Here is a 19469-nt window from a genome sequence, read left to right on the forward strand (position 1 = left end):
TTTTATGGTGAAATTTCCAAAAGCAATTGCAGCAAAAGAAAACATTGACAAATGGGATCTAATTAAACTAAAAAGCTTCTTCACAGCACAAGAAACTGTCGTCAGAGTGAATGGACAACCTAAAGAATGGGAGAAAAATTTTGCAATCTGTATGACAAAGGTGTAACCTCCAGAATCTACAAGGAACTTAAGCAAATTTACAAGAAAGAAACAACCCCATTAAAAAGTGGGGAAAAGACATGAACAGACAGTTTTCAAGAGAAGACATACATATGGCCAATGAACATATGAAGAAAAAGCTCAACACCACTGATTATTACAGCAAGGCAAATCAAAACCACAATGAGATACCATTTCGTGCCAGTCAGAATGGCGATTATTAAAATGTCAGGAGACAAGACTATACTTTCAGGGATCATTTCTGTAGTTTGTTACTAGTGAAGTTTCTCTGAACGTGTAGAGCACCAGAACACATGGACACAGGGAGGGGAATATCACACACTGGGGCCTGTAGGGGGGTGGGGTGCTGAGGGAGGGATAGCATTAGGACAAATACCTAATGTAGGTGACGGGTTGATGGGTGCAGCAAACCACCATGGCACGTGTATACCCATGTAAGAAAACTGCATATTCTGCATGTGTACCCCAGAACTTAAAGTATAATAAAAAATAAAAATAAAAAAATTAAGAGCATGCTTACAAAATTAAGACAATTTCATAAAGGCCCTCCGTCATCATTTTAGTTGATAGAATTCTTTACAGTTTCTTTCCTCAAAACATATCATCAAGTATGATATGGCAGGTACTCTTTTAAAAAAGGGAGGGAGAAGGGAAAACAGGAGAGGAGGAAATAAGATTTAAAAAAGTGGAGTTGGGAGGAGAATAGAGGGGAAGAAAGAAGGATGAGAGAAGAGGACAGAAAGGGAAACAGGAAGAGGAAGAGGGTCTAAGGGGGAAAAGAAGTAAAAAGCATGCCTATGAATGGTTAGCCCTGTCTTACTATACAGTATTAAAAAGATGAAGTATTGCTTCTTGGCCTTTGGCTAAGATAAAGTATAAAAGCTGAAGTAGTTGCAAAAGGGAAACAATGGTTGAAACTGTTTCTGTACAAAATGTTTTGTTTTAAATAAAGGAGTTTAAGTTAAAATGTCAAGAGACAGATGCTGGCGAGATTGCAGAGAAATAGAAATGGCTTTACACTGTTGGTGGGAATGTCAATTAGTTCAACCATTGTGGAAGACAGTGTGGCGATTCCTCAAAGATTTAGAACCAGAAATACCATGTGACCCAGCAATTCCATTACCAGGTCTATACCCAAAGGATTATAAATCATTCTATAATAAAGATACATGCACACATATGTTCATTGCAGCACAGTTCACAATAGCAAAGACATGGAATCAACCCAAATGTCCATCGATGATAGACTGGATACAGAAAATGTGGTATATATACATGATGGAACACTATGCAGCCGTAAACAGGAGTGAGATCATGTCCTTTGCAGGGACATGGATGAAGCTGGAAGCCATTAACCTCAGCAAATGAACACAGGAACAGAAAACCAAACACTGCAGGTTCTTACTTATAAGCTGAACTATGAGAACACATGGAGACAGGGAGGGGAATAACACACACTGGGACCTGTTGGGGGAGTGCGACGGGAGGAGTCGCTAGGAAGAGCTAATGTATGGAAGCTTCTGTGTTAGGAAAAAGAACTAATATATGCTGGGCTTAATACCTAGGTGATGGGTTGATAGGTGGCAGCAAACCACCAAGGCACACGTTTACGTATGTAACAAACGTGCACACTCTGCACATATACCCGGAACTTAGAAAATAAAATAAAATGATAAAACAATTAAAAAAAAAAGAGCAACAACTGATACATTCTGCAACATAGATAAAACTCAAAATTAGGCTAAGTGAAAGAAGTCAGATGCAAAAAAACTATACAACGTTTAATTCAAATTATTTAAATTGTCCGAAAAAGGCAAATTTACAGTAATGGAAAGAAAGATCAAAGGCAGTATAAGGCTGAGGGTGTGTGGGAGGGTAGATGCATGATTGCCAGGCAAAGTTTTGGGGTAACTGAAGTGTTCTGACATTGGGTTGTGGTGAAGGTTGAACAACTGTACAGTTTTGATAAAAACAAAGATAATAGGGGAGAAGTAGGTTCCTTTATTGAGACACCTCACTAAGGAGATCATAATGGAGTTAGGACCTGTAGGATGGGAAGGATACAAGCTACGTGAGAGTATGGAGGCAAGGATTCAGGTTGTCAAATAACCTGGGTTATCTTCCCAAGTAAAGACAAATATCCTGAGAAGGTTTTACAAGAGCAAAAGAAAGAAGATACCAGAGAATGCACTTCTGATCACTGGGGGCCTCTGGTAGGGAACTTTGTCTCTAACTCATTAGGCAGCCTTTTATTATCTGCTTCTAGCAAGGGGGCTTTATATGCATGCACATGGCCACACATTCAGAGGGACAGGGGTTTGTTTAATTATTTGCTTTCACCATCTTGAATTATTATTAATTATTTGCTTTCGCCATCTTGAAATTCTGAATACATTTATCTTTGAACTTGGATTTTGTAAGTGAAGCCCAAAGGGGTGATGGAGAATTCATGTTGGTAGAGAGAGAAGCATAATATGATGTTCTACCATTATTAATTACCATTAATTTACTTAGGATGTTTTCAATGCCCCATGAGCACAGAATTCCAGTGGAACCACAATGCTTAGGAGTTCAGTGAGAGTCAAAATGAGTATTATTCAAGGTAACAGTTATGTCTATGTCTGAACTTGGAGGATGGGAATGCTGACAGCCCAACAGCCCTGAGATGGCACACTTTCTATTTGAACCACAACTTTCTTTGAATGCAGAAAGAAGGCAAAGTTGCTCTAAGAAACACAAACAATAAGAAATCATATCATAAACTTTCTTACTCATGTTACTTTCCCATATTAGCCAGTGAATTACACTGAATATGATAGAGAAGGAAAGGCAAAGATAGGACAATCCTTTCCTCTGGGCCCTTCTATTTCATCAGTAAGCAGGCTGTGGAGTGTTGGTAGTGTGTGGGGACAGCACAAAGTAAGATAGCATTTTCACTCTTCTGGTAATAACAAAATACATATGCCTATATGAGCTACAAAATAGAAATAGTATAATTTCCTTGATTCCATAACTGAGTGAAATGTTCTTACATTTGCATTTTGAAACTGACATTATACAATGTAAAGATGAACAGCAAACTTCATGGCAATAAAGTAAATCTTTAATTTTTTCATTACTTAGAATAACGTTAGTTAGCAAATTAAAAAATGTAACAAATTTAGTTTGTAGAAAATGAGAAAAAAGCTAACAATTTTGGTATCTTTATTGTCACATTTTACCATACATTACTAATAAAAAAAAAATCCATGATTTTTATTTTGCATTGAGCCTTGCAAACTAAATGGCCAGTTCTAATTGCTGAGAGATTTTACCAAACTTACTATTCTGAGGAGGTTGGAGGTTTAAAAATTCTACCTTGCCTAGATGCTATACTTTTCCCTGGTTTAGTTGTGTGATCAGAGGTGAGATTTGCATGTGTGAGTTATTATGAGACAGTGTTTAATTCCTTAGATTTATATTGCGCCTTCAACTTGAAAAGCTAAATCTGGGCTTGCAAATTTTGCCAATAAATAATTGTCATTGTCCTGTCCTTGCTGTGAAATTGACTAAGACTTTTTGAGAGCAGCCTTCTGGGCTATCAAAACCAAACTGCTGCTTGCTCACTCCCACATCCCACAGTTATTTTGGTATAAGCATATATGGCAGATTTTCACTGAAAAAATACAATACAGTCATTCTTCAGCACGCATGAGGGATTGTTTCCATGACCCCCACACATAAAATCTGCAGATGCTCAAGTCTCATATAAAACAGTGTAATATTTGCATATAACCTATGCATATCCTCCTGCATACTTTAAATCATCTCCAGGTTTCTGATAAGAACTAGTACAAGGTGAACACTATGGAAATAGTTGTATTTTCAAATTTGTATTATTTGTATTGTATTATTTTTATTGTCATATTTTTATTTTTTTCTGAATATTTTTGATCCACAGTTTGTCGAATTCATGGATGTGGAACCTGCAAATGTGGAGGACGAACTGTATTGCTTGATGAAAATTTGAGTTCTTTATATTTGCTAGATTATGGATTTGTTTCTTTCTTTCTTTTCTTTTTCATGTCAGGGGTTATTTTCTTAATTTCTTTTCTCTTTTTTAACTTGTATTTCAGATTCAGGATGTACATGTGCAAGTTAGTTCCTGGGTATATTGCATGATGTTGAGGTCTGTGGTATAAATAATCCCATCACCAGGTACTGGGAATATTGCCCAACAGTTTTTCAATATTTACCCCACCTCTCTTCTCCCACCACTATAGTAGTCCCTCATCTTTATGTCCATGAATAGCCAATGTTTGGCTCCCATTTATAAGTGAGAACATACTGTATTTGGTTTTCTGTTCCTGTGTTAATTTGCTTAGGAAAATGGCCTCTAACTGCATCTATGTTGCTGCAAAGATCAGCATTTCATTCATTTTTATGGCTGCATAGTATTCCATGATGTTTGGGCAAAAGACATGAACAGATACTTCTCAAAAGAAGACATGCACATGACCAACAGACATGTGAAAAAATGCTTCTCATCACCAATTATCAGAGAAATTCAAATCAAAACCACAATGAGATACCATCTAACATCAGTCAGTGTGGCTACTATTTAAAAGTCAATATACAACAAATGTTGGTAAGGCTGTGGAGAAAAGGGAATGCTTAATTTTTTATTTATCATACACTGTTGGTGGGAATGCAAATTGGTTCAGCCACTGTGGAAAGCAATTTGGAAATTTCTCAAAGAACTTAAAACGGAGCTACCATTCAACCCAGCAATCTCATTACTGGGTATATGCCCAAAGAAAGCAAATCATTCTACCAAAAAGACTTGCACTCATATGTTCATCACAGCACTACTTATAATAGCAAAGACATGGAATCAACCTAGGTGCACATCAATGGTGGATGAAATAAAGAAAATATCGTACATTTATTGGATTGTAGAACTAAATTATCTTCATCACTACTGGCCACAAAATCACAGAAAACAAATAAATAAACAAGCAAAATATAAACAGTAACAAGAACATTGACAGCATTGATCAAGCTTATAAAAATTACCTATTTGTGTCCTCTTTAAAAATTACCATAACATCACCGGGAGCCGTGACTCATGACTGTAATCCTAACACTTTGGGAGGCCATGGCGGGCAGATTGCCAGAACTCAGAAGTTTGAGACCAACCTGGGCAACATGGCAAAACACTGTTTCTACTAAAAATACAAAAAAATTACCGGCCGTGATGGCATGTGCCTGCAGTCCCAGCTACTTCGGAGGCCAAGCATGAGAATCGCTTGAACCTGGGAGGTGGAGGTTGGAGTGAGCCGAGATCGTGCCACTGCACTCCAGCCTGGGTGACAGAGCAAGACTCTGTCTCAAAAAAATAAAAAAGAAAAAGAAAGAAAAAATTACCACAACACTATGGGAGAAGAAAAAATCAGGCAAAGATTTAGGCAAACTCTAGCAAGAGCAAAAGACACATAATTTTTTTCGCTAAATAAATAAAAGAAGAAGTAATAACTGAAAGACAGCAGTGTGCTGAGCTACCAAAAGACATTGCTAAATTTGTACGTGATATTGCAATTAAAAGGATTAGGGCAGCAATGAGATTGCCAAAGGGAACAATTTACTATGAATAAAACTGCTTGAGTCATAGACCATCTTGTTTAGTAATCAAAAACCACACAACAAAATAAAACATAGAAAACACATAGCTCAACATCATAGAGTTAAGGAGTCATGAAGCGTTTGAAAGTAGCAACCAGGTTTAAGAGTTTTTTTAAAAAAATCATAGGATTTTTAGACTTGTGAGGAACCAAACTTCTATCTTTCCAGCATTCTTACTTAATTACTTCAATTGCAGAAGATCCTAGAATTCTGAGATCCAATACAGATGTGGTTGCTTTAATACCTCCCTCACTAACATAACCTTCCTATTTTCATTCCTTCCACAGAATTACCAGGGCCCATTACTTTAACCATTATCTTGCCAAAGCCTTCTAATTTATTTATTATTTTCATTTTGTCTCCTCTGAAATGCAACTTACCAATCCTAGATAAATCCAGCTATCTGACTTCTTCATATCTGTGATAGATATTACAATGTTTAATGTATTATAAGACTGTAGAGATAAGTGCTATAATAAATCTGTGTAACTCCAATTGTTTTCATTACTTAGATTTCTTTGTTTCCTTAGGAATTTTTTTTCTAATATTCCACAAAGGCAGTCTCAATCAGTTTTTTAATCTGCATCTTCTAATTTCCTGATTAAATTATCAACGAAAAAATGGGCCAGAGTGTTAAATAGGCTAGGAAAACTTTATTTAAGCATGTTAAAATAGAGGAGAGAATTGAAGTTAACTCTGCAGAAACAAAAGGCATGAGGGTCCCTAAGCACTGGGATGAGATAGAGGAAAATACTGAAAAACATCAGGCAGGAGATTCGTGAATGTGATTGGGCCATCTGATTTGCTAAATGGTGTTTCTTAAAGCTAGGCTCCTACTTTTTCACAGAGAATGAGATACTGGGGCAAAGTGGTGGCTCCCAGGTTCTTGAGAAAGACTTTCCTAATATGTAAAACTGGCAAGAGGCTTGGAGAAGCTTTCCATCATAAAGAGGTAAGAGAATGAATTTAGAATAGAAAGTTTTCTCGAGTAAACACTCAGAGAAAATGGAGATCCAGGGCACATAGGAAGAAATCTGTCTAAAGTTTGGTCAAGCTGAGGGAAAATATAAGGCCTTCTTGGATATCCCCACCTGCCCCCACTCAGCTAATTACTTCTACTTCACATTAGTCTTTCATTATACCTATGAGTTAACCTATCTTTCCTCCCTGGAAGGTGCTTTTCCTCATTTGTGCACATGTCTGTCCAATCTAAGCTCCTTTCTCTGTGCCTTGCATTTTATCTCCTTGATTTGCTTAGTGATATCCATTAATTTTCCTTGTATTCTCTTACATTTTCAACCTCTTAGTCTCTATTTGCTCCTTCTTATTAGCATCAAATCATTTTCAAAACAATAACAAAACAGCCAAATCCCATTTATTACACCATTCTGTTATTCAACTTCTTTTTAGAGCCAATTTTATTTAAATATTTTATGAAATCACAGTCCTCTAGTCTTAATTTCCTACTTCTACACCCACCCATAATTTTTCTCTGCATCACTTATATAAGCCTTATTTTATAATAAAAAGCAATGGCCCTTTTGTTTCCCCTATTATATTTGATATTTCAATATCATTTTGAGGCACTGAATATGCCATTTGCCTTGTTATTTACTTAACTACCATAATACTGTAATTTTTTCATTTTACACTAGAGGATCAGACACTTTTTTTTTTTCACAGAAGGTTTTACTCTGTCTTTTCCCAAATGCTCATGTTATAGGAACCATGTCCTTAACACTTATTATTTTCTTCTCCTCTGCCATATGCTCTCTAGCATGTTGCATTCATGCCTGTTATCATTCATGGGCTGATAGATTCTAACTATATATTTACTCGCATATCTTTCTCCTGAGTTTCAGACCATACATAAAAATTATCTCACTATGGACATACATGTGACACAAAACTAACCCATTTAAAACTGAACTCTTAACCTTTGCCCTTCCACCCTCAAAATTATCCTTCCATTTCTCTCCATTGTTTTTTAGATGGCAACATTTATCTAACAGAAATTTGAGAGTCAAGGATTTACATCATCCTTGATTCCTTTCTCCTTCACTTATTTCACCTCAAGTACCAAAGCATGTAGTTTCTAAATGCTCTACTCCCTTAAATCTGTCAATTTTTCTCTATTTTGATTATTGATTTTCTCCTTTAGGCCCATCTGGATTACTGTAATAGCCTGTCTGTATTTAAGTTTGTCCCCCTCTTGGAAATTATTTACCTAGCCTTATGTAATCTGGCTATTTTATTTACTTCAAAACTTTTGATACAGTGTTTCTTGTTTCAAAAACTTTATGAAATAGTTAAGCAATTACTACTACTTACCACTTCAGGCAAATGCTCCTTAATCAACACCAACTTCTGTACTAGATTTGTATCTATCTTAATTGCCTTTTAGTTCTTCAGACATTAAAGGTCTCATAGCATTGAGTTTTGATATTTTCCTTTTCTTCTGCCTGAAATACACTCTGTACTCCCTCCCTTTACACCGCCTCTCACTGGGCCTATTAGTTAGCTGTGCTGCAATAGCAAATGTTCAACAACAGATATATTTTTAACTCACTCATTTTGCATGCTGCCTTTATGGGTCAGCTACTATGACTTTACTAAAGTGTAAAGTATTTTAATCATTATTGTTTTTCCTACAACTCTACTAAAAGACTCATTTTCAGGTATTTTGTCTTGATGGAATTTTTTGTTTTTTTGTCAGTACCTTGAAGAGTATGTTAGGATCAGTATGAAATTTTGAACTTAATGAACATCTTAGTATTCAGGCTAACCTTGATGCCTATTATATAGATTTAATGTATAATACATATATATATATACATATATGGTAGATCTTTATTTTTATGTTTTTTTGCATTACGTTATAATTTTCATTAAGAAAAAGAAAAGCTGAAAGTAGATCAGCATATAAAAATCTTCTCTTTTTTACAGAATTTACAGTAGTAACTTTATTAACTTTTAAAAGGTTATGATAAGTATATTTCCTCCTAATAAGGTCAAAAGAAATCCAGAACATCTAAAATAAAGACTTGATTAAGTATGTTTTAAATTACTTCTTTTTATTATTATTTTACTGCATTCCCAAGGGCACAGTGTAAAGTGAATTGAAGTGAAAAAAATTTGATCAATATCATCATAACCCAAATTACTTTGAATCATTTGCTCATCTCTAACTATTATGAGCAACTTGAGTTGACATTTTCTATATCAATTAACATTATACTGAATATACTTCAATTTAATTTTCTCTAAATAACTTTTTTATATGCTACATGGAACAAGATCTTGCTATGTACCCTTCATTTCCAGTTTATATGCTTCAGTTGAAAGATAATTTGATTGCTTTTCTTTTGTGTCAGTTAGGGTCTTATAAGTTTTTCACACAAATATGAAACTCAAAATTGAGTTTATAATTCAATGTGTAGAATGTATAGAATGACTTGGACTAACAATGTGATTTTTTTTAGTGAATATGAATATTTACCTCTCTTATAAGACATAAAAGGAAAGGAAGCCCTGAAAGTCAAAAATTCAACTTGCGGATAACCATCCTAAGATCTGCACCATCCCCCAAAACTTAGTGAAAATTTTTTAGTCTCAGCCTTAATTTATTCTCTTGGACTATTCTAGTAGAAGGATAAATTATTTCTCTACATCTAGACATGCTATGTTTCAGTTGATTTCTTACAATTGGAGTGGTATTTCTGACTTATAATGTGATGTTATCCCTTCATTAAAGCTATTTATGGTTTCTTATCACAAACCTGAAAGCTTTTCAGTCTCCAAATCCCTACATCATCATTCTTGCTATATTGCATTATTTGTTCTTACGTCAAAATGTCTTGATTTCTACTCTTCCACACAGCATCTTCTTTATATCAAGAATGACTTTTATATATTTTTTTGAACTGGTGATACTTTTTGTCATTTTTTATGACTCAGTCTCTTGGATTGTTACATACCTTCTTTCATCATGAATTTTATAGCTTATCAATGTATATTTATTTTTAAAAACTACAAGGTGTTAGATAATATGTCAAGTCTTGGATAAATAATAACAGATGTGGTCACTCCAACCTTGTTATGAAATACAATAATCAAGAAATGCCTCTTATAAATATAAGTACATAACTGGTGAATAATGCTATAATAAGAGGAATGTGGAACCATGATACAATATAAATTAGGGAAATTATCAAGGCACTGAGTTCAGGAAAGCCTTTCCAGGAAAATAATAATTAAACTAAAAACTAAAAGATGAGTAGGAGTTGACTATGTAAAAGAAGAAGCAGAGACCATTCCAGCAGAAGGACTAGCATATGCAGAGACCATCTGGTAGAATTTTACTTGAGAGATAAGAGATTTTGAAATTGAGTAAATACAGCCAGAGGGAACAAGCATGAAAGGCTACAGCATTTGTGAGGTCCAGACTAGTTCATAGATTTGGAGAGTTAAATGTTTATCTTAAGAATAATGAGACACTGTTAACATATTTTAGGTAGATTAACAAATTAGGAGAGTTGCCTTTTTGTATAATTTTTCGTGTTTGTGTTCAGAGAACTAATTGTAGGAGACAAAGAATGAGTCAGTGGTTTTGATTTGAAATGCTTCACACTAGAGGGGCATTTTGGAAATTTGCAAAGGCAGTTTATACACTGATTGGAGTTCGCTAGTAAAAGTTAGTGAATGAGAGGCAGCAGTGTTAGATCACAGAGCTCAGTTCTACACAGGAAAATATTGTCCTTCCAGAAATTAACATACTTTGAATAATATGTTTTTATTTATCTAGATAAGAGCACAAGTGTATTTTACATAAAGCCCAAAGTGGTTTTTTTGTGTAGTTTTAATACACCAAATATTATATGCAAATAGTTTTGATATCACTTAATTTTACATAAATGTAACTGTGGTGTAAATCAAGCAAAGTTGTATTTTGCTATATTCAAAATAAAACAAGAATTAATCATGATTGTAAAAAAATTTATTGCTGACAGGAGTACACTAATGATGTCAATACACCTGCTAATGATACACCAACAAAACATGCCTCCATAAATGTACTTTTATATCTGTTACATTTATTATAATTCTAAATACATATTAATATTCTACTTTAGTAATTATTTCACAAGGTAAAACAAGTTGAAAAGTATCAACAATACTCAACTGAACATTGAAATTGAGTTGTTTAATATTGTTTATAAATTAGCAATTACCCTGTGGCAACACAGTTTCATTTTTCTATTGAAGCAGACATCTTCAGTATTAAAGAATTTGCCAAGAAACACTGCTAGTAAACTGAAAAAATATTTTACAGAATAAATTTAAAGTTTGTAATATCGTCAATGTGATGTTTATAATGTCTTTTATTTCATATATAACGTCCCGTTTTTGTTTTTACTTCATAGTACAAATTATTAAAAACTAAGAAACCATGCACTACCATGAAAATAATAAAACCATTCCTGTAAGAGGCTATGAGGCTGGGTCTGGTGGCTCACGCCTGTAATCCCAGCACTTTGGGAGGCCGAGGCGGGCGGATCACGAGGTCAAGGGATAGAGACCATCCTGGCCAACATGGTGAAACCCTGTCTCTACTAAAAATACAAAAATTAGCTGGGCATGGTGGCACATGCCTGTAGTCCCAGCTACTTAGGAGGCTGAGCCAGGAGAATTGCTTGAACCCAGCTACTGGAGAATCTGAGGCAGGATACTCACTTGAACCCAGGAGGTGGAGTCTGCGGTGAGCCGAGATTGCACCACTGCACTCCAGCCTGGTGACAGCGAGACTCCGTTTTTGTTTGTTTGTTTTTGTTTGTTTTGTTGTTGTTGTTGTTGTTTTAAAAAAAGAGGCTATGAGTATAAAGGGAATTTTTAAATAAAATTTCCACTGGCGATACCACTCTTTCAAAAAAAAAAAATTCATGAAGTGAAAATGTTACAAATCGTCTGTATGATTAAAAGCAATCAAGAAAAATTTCCACTGCCAGTGAGTAAAGAACAAATCCATTTGCAAATGTCTTGTTATTACATCCATCTTTTTAAAGATGTGTCTTGAAGTCACTTTTCCGTATAGCTTCTGCCACATTTTTCTCCTTTCTTTGACAGATAAATTCTCTTAAAATGTTGTCCATGCTCTTTGGCTGCCCAGGACCCAGAACTTTTCTCTTCTCTTCTCTCTTTGTATAATTACTCATTTAGTCTTCTCATATAGCCTCATGGCTTAAAATACATATATGTATATGTATATGTATATGTATATGTATATGTGTATGTGTATGTGTATGTATATGTATATGTATATGTATATGTATATGTATATGTATATGTATATGTATTCAGAATCTGACCACTTCTTACTCCACTGGTATCACGTTGGTCCAAGTCACCACAAACTCATACCCTGACAATTTTAGTAGACTCATAATTAGTATTTCTACTTCTACCCTTGTCGCTTCGATGCTGTAATCTATTCTCAACACAGTAATTATCTGTAAACTAATGCCCAGACCATGTCACTCTTCTGTTCATAATCCTCTTCATCTTACTTATAGTAAAGGTCAAGCACAAGATTTTACCTGAAGCTTCAGAAATCCTCTCTGACTTCATCTGGTAGACATTCAAATTGTTACTCACATCGCTGCCTTTGAACTCAATAGGCCACCTTGAAGCTTTTGGACTTGACTTTTTTTCTTCCTGAGGTATACTTCCTTTAGATACTTCTTTTAGATAATCCCTCCCTCTTCTCCTTTCAAGGCTTCGGTCAGTTGTTCTGTCTGCTGTGACTCTCCTTGCATCTTCTATCTTCCTCATCTTTTTAATTTTTCTCCATAGGACATAATTTCTGAAGTGTCATGTAATTTATTTACTCTGATGGAAAGTAAGCTCAAAGAAGAGGGTAAATGTATCTATTTTCTTTCTTACATTAGTTCTAGCTAACACACAGTAATTGTTCTATATTTAATAAATGAATAAAAAACAATAAAGCAATTAGTGTTAAAACTAATTACTTATGTAAAGTTCTTATGGTAGGAAAAAGAATTAGGAGTAGTATCATATTCAACATTACTATCAATAAGTAAAAATATTTGTTAATATTTATATCTTAAAATATTTCTTTAAAAAGTATGTATTTTCCATTACAGCTCAGAGAACACCAGTTGTAGGCAATTCATAGCATATGTTTATAGCCAGCATTGAGAAAGAAAAGAGCATCAGGCATTTTAGAAATTTCCTATGTTGTTTATAGACCAATATTTAGGTGTCAAAATCTCAGAGAAGAACTTTACAAATCAATAGAGTGTTTCAATGGAATGAAAAAGAATAGCTTGGTTAATAGGTCATTCCTCAACTGTGTAGTAACAAGATGAATTTAAATATATTATCCCACATAGAAAAGGATTATCTGAAGAAAATCATTTTAATAGGCTTTATACTAGTCAGTTTTGTATGGCTATCACAGAATACCACAGAATGGATAAGTTACAAAGGACAGAAATTTATTTCTCACGGTTCTGGAGGCTGAGAACAAAATCAACGAACAGACAGATTAAATGCTGTTCTTCTGCTTCCAAGATGGCACCTTGAACCATGCATCTTCCATGAGGGGAGGAATGTCATGTCCTCACATGGCAGAAGAGAAGGGCCCACTCCTGAAAGACCCTTTCCCTTTTTATGGCAGCATTAATCTATTAATTAAGGCAGAGTCCTTGTGACCTAAACACCTCCCAAAAGGCCCCATTTCCTATCACTGTTGCACTGGAATTTAACTTTTTAACACATAAATTTTGGGGAACACATCCAGACCATAGTGAACTTTATTCCCTTTTTTGAAATATTATAAATATTTTAATGTCAATTAAATTATATCCATTAAAATAGTAATGATTATACCCTTCAGATATCTTTGTAAAACCAGATGTTTTCCCCATATATTACAAATAAAATAAATAGTATGTATTCAAAGTGAAGAAATGATCATTAGAACTGTCAATACAAAAATTAACCTTGTTAAAATTTTTAGCATGTATATTTAGCAAAATCAACTAAAATTAAGATAAAGACGCCAGTTGAGAAAGATATTATTCAACTTTGGGATGGTTTTATTTTAAAAATACTTTTAAGTGTCTATAAACTTGCAATAGTGATTGACAGACTGATCCATTTAAAAATATATGTGTATGTGGAGACTTCTCATTTCAACTCCAAGATACAAAGAACTCCAATATACAAAGATGACTACTCTCACTCTCATTACAAGACAAAAGCTCAACAAGTTGAGCGACAACTCTTCTTGGATGCATATGCAAATTAAAACACAGGGCAACCTGCTATATTAAAAACTGCTGAGGCAGGTGGATACAGAGAAATATACCTTACTGGGAGCAGAAGCTCACTGCTATAGCCAATGCTGGTCTGCTGAATGAAACGGTGGCTCACAAGTGAGAGAACTGTAAGACACAGATTCCATGTAAGAGAGGGTGTCTAGTCAAATCCAAAGACAGTAGGGGACACACAAGCAAAAACAATAGAGGAAATTTAAGTCTCTGACATTTACAATTACAATAAAGATAGAGTGCTTAACTCAGCCAGATAAACATAAAATCTTATGCTAAATGTATACTTACTTCAGTCTCTATTACCCAATACATCATATATGGCTTGCAACAAAAAATGATCAAGTATCCTGAAAGGCAAGACAACAAGACAATCTGAAGGCACATGGCAAGCATTAGAAGCAGAATCAAATAAGGCATAGATTTTAGAATTATCAGACTGGGATTTTAAAATATAATATGCTAAGAGCCCTACTGGAAAAAGTGGACAATATACAAGAAAAGATGGGTAGTACATGAAGAGATGGCAACTTTAAGAAAAAATATCAAAGAGAAATTTAAAAATTAAAAATTGTATCAAATAAATAATGTTTTGATGGGCACACAAACAGACTGGACACAGTTGAAAGAAAAATCAGTGAGCTTGAAGATAGGTGAAAAACTTCTCAACTGAATGCAGAGAGAATAAAGAATAAAAATTTGGAACAGAATATCCGAGAAGAGACAACTATAAAAGTTGTAACATACATACACATGATAGAATTAGACAAAATATTTGAAAAAAAAATAGCTAGAAATTTTCCAAAATTGCTTACAGGCACCAAACCACACATCCGGGAAAGTCAGAAGTCAGAAAATACCAAGTAGAATACATACCAAAAAAATCTATACCTAGACATATCACAATTCGCAGAAAACAAAAGCCAAAGAGACAAGCTTTAAAGAAGAGAGAGAAGGGAAAACAAATAAACAACAAAACCTCTTACCTTTTTCCAGAAACCTTTACAGGATTAAGGATGAGAATTGCAGTAGAATTATTTTCAGAAATCAGGCAAAGAAGAGAATGGAGTAAAATACGTAAAGGGTTGGGGTGAAAAGCACCAATCTACTATATTACCATATCCAGCAAAATTATCTTTCAAAAATGAAGGAGAAATAAATATTTTTTTCAGATAAATAAAAATATAATTTGTCACCAGTAGATGTGTCTTGTAAGTAATAGGAAAAGAATTTTTTTTTTTTTTTTTTTTTTTTTTTGAGACAGAGTGTCACCCAGGCTGGAGTGCAGTGGTGTAATCTTGGTTCATTGCAACCTCTGCCTCCAGGTTCAAACAATTGTCCTGTCAGCCTCCTGAGTAACTTGGATTACAGATGTGTGCCACCATGCCCTGCAAATTTTTGTATTTTTAGTAGAGACAGGGTTTCTCCATGTTGGCCAGGCTGGTCGTGAACTTCTGACCTCAGGTGATCCGCCCGCCTCAGCCTCCCAAAGTGCTGGGATTACAGGCGTGAGCCACCACACCCGGCCAAGAATTTTTTTTAAAGACATGGATGGAAATTCATGTAAGCCAGAAACGTGTAAAGAAAGAAAGGACTTTAAATAGGTAATAAAACTGTTGTAAAATATTCTATTTTTTCCTTAATTGATCTAATAGATAACTGCTGGTTTGCAATACTGAACAATTTTTATTTATGAACAAGTAAAATTAATAAAAGCCAGCCATGTAATATTCTGGTAGAAGACACCTTGACTGCATGTGAAGTGGAATAGTGCTTTTTGAAAGTAGACTTAGATTAGTGTAAATTAATACTACAAACACTAGGGCAACCACAAAATTTTTTTTTAAATGAACTACTTGATATATCAAGAGAGGAGAAAAAATGATATCATATAAAATGCTCAACTAAAACCAGAGAAAGTAGAAAAATGAGATTAATAAAGGATAATTGCAATGAATAGAAAACATTTATAAATATAGTAGATAATAATTCAACTGTATTGATAATCACTTTAAATGTGAATGGTTTGTATACACCAATTGCAAGATTGAAGCTGACCACAGAGTGATCAAAGACCCAAATAGATAGTGTCTATAAAATTTTAAAAATAAGTACACAGATAGATGAAAAGCAAAGGGATGGAGAAATATACACCATTATTACACACAATAAAAGAAAGCTGGAGTATCCTTGAGCATCCTTAATCCCAAAATCTAAAATCTGAAATACTCCCAAATCTGAAATTTTTGAAGGCAAATATGATGCCAGAAGTAAAAAGTTCCACACCTGACCTCATGTGATGGGCCACAATTAAAACATTTTTTATTTGACAAAACAATTTAAAATGTTATCTAAAATTACCTTTAGTCTATGTGTATAAAGTATATACAAAGTATAAATGAGTTTCATATTTAGACTTGGTTGTCTTTCCCAATATATCTCATTATGTATATGCAAATATTCCAAAATCCAAAATCATCTAAAATCCAAAATACTTCCAGTCCTAAATATTTTGATAAGGTACACTGAACCTGTATTTCAGAAAAGGAGACAGCAGAGCAAGGAAATTATTAGGGATAAAGAAGGGTATTACATAATGATAAAAGGGTCAGTTTTCCAAGATGAGCCAATCTATAAAGTGTCTCTAAAACTAGAGCATCAAAATAAATGAAGCAAAAAACCAAGAGAATCACAAGGAGAAATAAAAAGTCCACCATTATATTTAGAGACTTCGAGATATCTCTGTCAGTAATTGACAGATCCAACAGGTAGAAAATCAGTAAGGATATAGTTGAACTAAAAATCACCATCAATCACCTGGCTCTAATTGACATTTACTTCATGCAACTGCAGAATACATTTTCTTGTTAAGGTCACATGAAATATTCACCACAATAGGTCACACCTTGGGTCATAAAACACACCACAGAGAATTAAAAGAATATAAATAATTTAAGTATGCTCTCAGATGACATGTAATTAAATGAGAAATCAGTAACTGATGGGTATGGGTATTTGGAAAATTCAAAAATATTTTAATATTGAACAACACACTTCTACATAACATGTGAGTCAAAGAAGAAATCTCAAGAAAAATTAAAAATAGTTTAAATACAAACAAGAATACAACTTAACATTTGTGGAATTCATCAAAAGCAATTTTGAAAAAAAAATGTATAGCATTAAATGCATGTTTAGAAAAGAAGAAAAATCTAAAATCCATAATGTAACCTTACATTTCAATAAACTAGAAAAAGAGGAGCAACATTAGCCTCAAGCAGGCAGAAGAGAATAAATGGAAATATAATAGCCAAAATAAACTTGAAACAAGAAAACAGGAGGAAAAATTAATGAAACTAAAAGCTTTTGATTTTATTTTTAATTATTCATTTATAATTAACACATGATTGTACATATTTCAATGCATGTATAATGATCAAATCAGAATAATTACTACCTCTATTACTTTGAACACTTATTATTTCTTTATACTGTTAACATTCAAAATCTACGCTTCTAGGTATCTTAAAATGTACACTAGATTATTTGCTACCCTACTGTATAATAGAGAACCAAAACTTATTATATTTGTCTAATGGTAACTTTGTATCTTTTAACCAACCTCTCTCAGTCCTTTCTCCCTGCCACAACTGAGCAATATGAATACATGTTTTTCAAAAGAAGACATACAAATGGCCAACAGACATATTAAAAAATAATGCTTAACATTAGAGAAATGCAAATTAAAACAACAAGGAGATATCATCCTATACCAGTCAAGATTAATATTATTAAAAAGTCAAACAATAACAAACGGTGAGGACGTGGAGAAAAGAGAATGCTTATATACTGTTGGTAGAAATATAAATTAGTCCATCCTCTATGGAAAACAATATGGAGATTTCCCAAAGAACTAAAAATAGACCTACCATTTGATCCAGCAATCCTACTACTAGGTATATACCCAAATAAAAGACATCATTATATTAAAAAGATACCTGCACTTGTAGGTTTATCACGTAACTATTCACAATAGCAGAGATATGGAATCAACTTCAGTTGCCATCAATGGATGATTGGACAAATAAAATGTAGTACACACATATAATGGAATATTATGCAGCCATAAAAAGAATGCAATCATGTCTTTTGCAGCAACATGGATGGAACTAGAGGCCATTATCTTAAGTAAACAACTCAGACACAAAAAGACAAAGAATATTCTCACTTATAAGTGGGAGCTAAATAATGTGTACACATGGATGTAGCATGTGCAATGATACTGGAGACTCAGAAGGGAGGGGAGCAGGATGGGAGTTGATGATGAGAAATTATTTAATGGATACAGTATGTGATACTAGGTATGACACCCTGAGAGCCTTGACTTCACCACTATGCCATTTATCCACATAACAAAATTTCACTTGTATCCCATAGATTTATACAAATAAGGAATAATCTTATAAAATTGATACCAATTATTTACAATCTCTTCCAGAAAATAGAACATTTTCTAACTCATTTTATATGACTGGCATTACACTAACACCAAAACCAGATAAATATATTACAAGAAAACTATAGATTAATATCTCTCATGAACATAGATGCTAAATTCTGAACAAAATATTAGTAAACCAAATCTAACAATGTTTAAAAATAATCATATGCGATAGCAAAATGGGATTTATATTCATATGCATGGTTAGTTCCACATTCAGAAATCAACATAATTCATGTCAGTAGCTAAAGAAAAAAAACATGATATGATCATACCAATTGATACAGAACAAGTATTTGACCAAATGTAACAACTATTCATAATTACAAATCTCAGCAATGTAGGAAGAAAGGCACTTTCTTAACATGATAAAGAACATCTGCAAACAAACCTAAAGTAATATATTTAATGAAGGGAAACTAGACGTTTTCCCAGTAAGATCAGGAACAAGGCAAAGCTCCTGCCTTAACATTCTTATTTAACATTATGCTGGACATCCTAGCTAATGCAATAAGACCAAAAACAGACACATTAGGAAGAAATAAAAAATAGAAGACATGATTGTCTATATAGACTATTCCAAAGGCATGATCAAAAAGAACCTCCTGGATCTAATAAGCAATTATAACAAGTTTGCAAAATACAAGATTGATATACACAAGTCAATTACAATCTTATTGGAGTTTAAAATTTAAAGTACCATACTATTTACATTAGCACAAAAAATCAAATACTTAGGAATAAACCTAACAAAATACCTTAAAATATATATGAAA

General features: G+C 33.7%; 1 pseudogene; it reads left to right on the forward strand.

Annotated features, from left to right (window-relative positions):
* The first annotated feature begins 396 nt into the window (after positions 1-396).
* LOC129464297 (uncharacterized) lies at positions 397-476 on the forward strand (annotated as a pseudogene).
* Positions 477-19469: the final 18993 nt, after the last annotated feature.

This window comes from Symphalangus syndactylus, chromosome 15 (genome assembly GCF_028878055.3).
Source record: "Symphalangus syndactylus isolate Jambi chromosome 15, NHGRI_mSymSyn1-v2.1_pri, whole genome shotgun sequence".
Taxonomy (NCBI): Eukaryota; Metazoa; Chordata; class Mammalia; order Primates; family Hylobatidae; genus Symphalangus; species Symphalangus syndactylus.